Source organism: Alexandromys fortis, unplaced genomic scaffold (assembly GCF_014885135.2).
Source record: "Alexandromys fortis isolate MF-2015 unplaced genomic scaffold, M_Fortis_MF-2015_v1.1 scaffold_26, whole genome shotgun sequence".
In the NCBI taxonomy this organism is placed as follows: Eukaryota; Metazoa; Chordata; class Mammalia; order Rodentia; family Cricetidae; genus Alexandromys; species Alexandromys fortis.
Genome location: NW_026067894.1, coordinates 16,392,011 through 16,397,571, shown reverse-complemented (window position 1 = coordinate 16,397,571; position 5,561 = coordinate 16,392,011).

The window sequence follows — 5,561 nt, the reverse complement described above, 5'->3', positions numbered from 1 at the left end:
CACACGTCGGGGACCCCAACACAGTGAAAACAGGAGGATCAGAAGTTCAAGGCCTTCGTCCCCTACACAGCAACTTTGAGGCCAGCCTGGACTACAAAAGACAAACAAATAAATAAAAAAAAATCCTATCTAGTGGCTCAGAAGTTAGGAGCACTGACTGCTCTTCCAAAGGACCAGGGTTCAAATCTCAGCACCTACATGACAGCTCACAACTGTCTGTAACTCCAAGATCTGACAACCTCACACAGACATACATGCAGGCAAAACACCAATACACTATGTGTGTGTGTGTATTTCTATCAAGAAAGAAAAGAAGGAAGGAAGGAAGGAGGGAAGGAAGGAAAAAAGAGGAAAGAAAAGGCCATGGAAGTAGCCATGGGTAGAATGGTTTAGGGAGGGCATAAGAAGCAAGAAGCTCTCCGAGGGGCTGCATTTTACTGCAGTCTGAACGAAGAGCATGAATAGGATGCACAGCTGTCTGGAGCAGAGGTGTCCAAGTGTTGCCTGCGCTCTCCAAGATGCTGTCAGGGGACATGCAAGGGGAAACTTCTGGTAACACGGAGACCACGCTTGCCTTTTCCACTCCCGTTGTCTCATGAGTATACGAGAGTTTTCCGATGTCTTGTGGTATGTGATGACATCATTGTGGGATATGCCCTTGTGTATTTTACAAAACCTTGGTAAACAGGAATGGAGATTTCCACAGGAACACACACAAACTCTTTGAGCGTTCAGCTTTTAAGAGTGTAATCAGGTCAAGGTTAAAAGAGCTTCTCTGAGAGGAGAGTCTTCTAGGATGTTCTCCCATCAGCGTGGTGGGTTCATCAGTGTAGGAAGGAACAGATCCAGAGGGAAGATGAAGATCACAGAGGTGACGTCAGGTGGGCAGAGAGTAGACACAGGATCACAGAGGTGACGTCAGGTGGGCAGAGAGTAGACACAGGATGGCAGAGAGTAGACACAGGATCACAGAGGTGACAGTCAGGTGCAGAGAGTAGACACACAGGAGCACAGAGGTGACGTCAGGTGGGCAGAGAGTAGACACAGGATCACAGAGGTGACGTCAGGTGGGCAGAGAGGAGTAGACACAGGATCACAGAGGTGAGTGACAGTCAGGATGGCAGAGAGTAGACAAACAGGAACACAGAGGTGACGTCAGGTGGGCAGAGTAGACACAGGATCACAGAGGTGAGTGACAGTCAGGATGGCAGAGAGTAGGCACACAGGAGCACAGAGGTGACAGGTGCAGAGTAGACACTTGATTGAGTGCTTAAGAGAATTTGTTGTTCTGTTTTTGTTTTGTTTTGTTTTGAGACAAGATTTCTCTGTAGCTTTGGAGTCTGTCCTGGAACTATCTCTTGTAGACCAGGCTGGCCTCAAACTCACAGAGATCCTTCTGTCTCTGCCCCCCGAGTGCTGGGATTAAAGGCTTCATCACTGTCCGGCTTCCAGAATTTATTGTTCTTACAGAGGACCAAAGTTCAGTTCCCAGCACCCACATGGTAGTTCACAACCATCCATAACTCCAGTTCCAATGGATCTGAGACCTTCTTCTGACCTCTGTGGTTGCCAGGCACAAAGGGCATGCATATGCATACAGGTAGGCAAAATATTGATGCATATACGGTACATTTTCAAGAAAGAACAAGAAGTGGGCCAGAGAGATGTCTTAGCATGTAAGAGTGATGGTCATGCCAGCTTGATAAACTGAGTTCAGTTCCCTGGAACCCACAGAAATCTGGATGCAGTGGACAACATCTGTAATTCCAGCATGCCTATGGCAGGATAGAGACAAAGAAGTTGCCTAGAAACTTGTGAGCCAACTAGGCAGGAACAGGAAGCATGGCAGAAATGAGAGACCTTGTCTCAAAGAGGTGGAGGGCAAGAACCAACTCCAGTGAGCACGCACACTACTTACACAAACAACAACATCCAGGCAGTGATGGTGCACGCCTTTAATCCCAGCACTCGGGAGGCAGAGTCAGGTGGATCTCTGTGAGTTCAAGACCAGCCTGGTCTACAAGAGCAAGTTCCAGGACAGACTCCAAAGCTACAGCAAAAGCCTGTCTCAAAAACAACAACAACAAAAACAAAAAACAAAAAACAAAAAAAAACAGAAAACCAAAACAAAACAACAAACCCCAAATCAAAAACAACAAACTAGAAACAGACCAGTTGTTCAAGCACGCCTCTTTAATTTCAGCACTAGAGAGGCTGAGGCAGGACGACCCCGAGTCCCAGGTTAACCTGGGCTACCTAGGAAGACTTGGACAATAACAAGAGCATGTAAGAGTAGTAATGAGTTAAAATCGCTTAGAGAGGGGATAAGAGGGAAGGAGAGGCTCATTTCATAGCTGGACAGCCTATAGGACGAGACGACCCAAGATAGGGACAGTAAAGAATTGCGATTCTGATTCTCTAAGGGTCCACTGCACGGAACCCAATGATGCCGTAGATGAAGGGCTGGTAGAAAAAAATGGCTCTGGATCTATGGTCAAGGTCAGAAGCACCGGAGATAACGAACTTGAGGGTAGGTTGGAGGAGATGGCATGAGTGTGAGTCACGGCCATGTCCCAGCTGGAAGACATCCAGCTGGCTTCTGAATGCGTGGGTTTGGAGGTCACGAGGGAAGTCAGGGCTAGAGTGACGAGGAACTTGGAGAGAGATTGTGCAGATAGAAAAAAACCAGCCATGGAGCTTGATGGGGTGCCTGAGCTTCAGATGTGGTTCAAAGTCAGGGGAAGGTCCTAGGAGAGAAGAAGGCAGTGGGGATCCAGGGAAGGAGGGGGATACAGGAAGGAGGTGAGGGTCTTGAGTCCAGGTGTGATGGCCACAGGGAGGTGCAGGCTGCTCTGCAGTGGGCTGAGGGTGGACCGAGATGAAGAACTGGAAGAGATGAGTGCGGAAAGTCCCTGAGAGCAAAGGGAAGGTGACAGACGAAGCAGATGCAAGTGGCGCTTCAGGATGGAGACGTCAGGGGCATGTTCCGGAGGCAGAGGGGCTGGAGATTTCTGGTGGGAGACAGGCTGGTTGGTGGCGCAGACTCAGAGTACAGGTGGTGAGGTTGGCTGAGGAAGAGAGAAAGAGAGGAAGAGAAGGCTCACACAGCTACAGCGAGTTCTCGGGAGAGCAGGCTGGAGGCAAGGCCATTTGCTCAGGGAGACCAGGATAGCATGGAAGCTTGAGGAATGACTACGAGAAACAAAAATGGCCAACTGGATGACAGGGGCGCCATCAGGAAGCCTGGGCTTGGGGCTTTTCTAGTCTCCATTGTGAATGCAGAAAAGACCAAATATAGTAAGTTCAGTAGTGTTTCCTCTCACGAGCTCTCCTCCCCATCCCGTGTTCTTGGCTGTCTTCCTCAGAGTGGGAGGATACACATGGAAGAATGGGAGAGTTGAGCATCCCACCGTCATGTGGGGAAACACATATGGAGAGAAGACTCTCTGGAAATTTCTTAAGGCAGCCAGAAGCCCAGACTGACCACTGGATGGCCAGTGCTACGTAGGCTGTCGCCTTCCTTGCCCACACAGGCTGCCTCTCTCTCACTGTCTACTCAGGCTTATTGCTGTTGGTCCTGCCTGACCTGCAGTTTCTTCTCCCAAGCACACTTGTCCCCCAGAGGACAGTACTTCCAAACCTCTCCAGTGTGTCCTTTTATTCCACACTTGCTGTCTGGCAGCGGCTGGGCTTTGGCTCCAGTCTCCGTCTTCTCAACTCTTGGCCAAGAAGATGGCTCTACTCCAGAGTCCCAAAGTGCTCTTATCTCTGGAGCCTCCCAAAGGTCCCTGGGACTGCAAAAAGTCCTTGGCATGGCACTCCAGGTCTCTCCTAGGCCACCGATGCCACTTCATCTCCTGACATGTCCCAGGTCCTCTCTGGACAAGCACAAATGTCTCTCTTCTGTCCCTACACCTTTGTCTCAGGGAACATCTGCCAGGATGCCTGTGAAACATCCAGGGAGGTTGTGGTCAGTGTGTGTGGGATGTGTCTGTCTGTGCTGGGTGTGTGTGCACATCTGTATGTGGGTGTGAACACGCCTGTGGAAGTAAGAGGCCCACTTTGGGTTTTGTTTCTTGGAATGCCATCCACCTTGTCTTTGTTTTCTTTTTTCTTATTCTTTTTTTTTTTTTGACACAGGATTTCTCACTAGTCTGAACTCCACCAAATGGGCTAAGCTAGCTGGCCAGCAAGCCCCAAAGATCCCCCTTTGTATCCCCTGTCCTGAATGTATGCCCCCATGCCCAGAGTGTTTTTTTTTTTTCTGTATGTTCTGGGTATCAAACCACGGTCCTCAAGCTTACAAGGCAAGCACTTTATAGACTGATCACCTATCGTGGATCATGGATCAGTCTCTACATTGCCTTCTCCGTGTAGTCTTCCATGACCCCTCAAGCCGGGTCATTGCCCTCATCTGTTTCCCCTTCTACCATGTACTCCAGTATAACAGCCTGTCCAGCTGTGGCAGCTGGCTACCTGCTCATCCATCTCCTCTCTCTAGTGTACACTTCTTCAGGACAGGGTCCAGGTTTGAGTCTCTGTGCATCTCTGCCAGCAACAGTTTGGCGACTTTTAGACACAGGAGTGGATAGTTAATGAGCAGAGAGCAAGTGAATTAGTGAATCCACCCATTGACATCCGTCCGTATAGCATCCATACCTTCCTTCCTCACTAACCGCAAGGGTCCCTTCTTTTTCTTTTTCATGTTTATTTTATTTTATATGTTTTGTTTGAACATACATCTGGGTACCACTTTCGTGCCTGGTGCTAGCAGAGGCCAGAAGAGGGTGTCTAGTCCCCTGGAACTGGAGTTACAGATGCCTGTGAGTCACCATGTGGATTCTGGAATAGAACGCTGGTCCTCTGGAAGAACATCTAGAGCTGTTAACGACTGAGCCATCTCTCCAATCTGGTCCCTTATTTTCAATGTGTGAACCACTGCTGTAACTGTCAACTTTAAAGAGCATGCTGTTTTATACAGCCCACAATGTGCCCAGAAAGGAAGGCTCTACGACAGTCCTGGAGGACTTGGCCTCTGAGTAGCATGTACCCAGAGGACCCCTGATGGCCCAATCACCCTTTGGCCCAGGCTGTCATAAGCCTGTGTTTCCTGGAGGTTTGTGTGGAGCGCTGTGCGGAATGAGGCCTTCTCTAAGGGGCCCTGGCTCCCCGGCCTTCGTGACAACCCTGCGAGTCACAATGGTGATGCCTAGGCACATCTGCAGGTAATTTCTTGCTCCATCTGCACTGGAGTGGCTCTTATTCAGATCAGAACAACACCCTCTGTCTCTGAGCCATCTCTCAGGCGGGAGGGGTCCCTGCGTCCCCTGCAGAGCAGTTGCTCTAGCTCTTCACTGGAACCTTCTGTCTCCTTGCAAGCTCTGATGGCATTTGGAGTAGCCATGAGGTCAGCGGGTATGCTCGCTATGGAGGCCTGGCCTCAGCAGCCGGGTGCGTGCGCAAAGAGCTCCGGGCTGTGCTGCCTGACATTTGAAGTCGTTTATAGGGAATAAGTTCCATCCTTGCGCCCTGTTCAGCCTTTCGTAACAGCAGCCAAACTG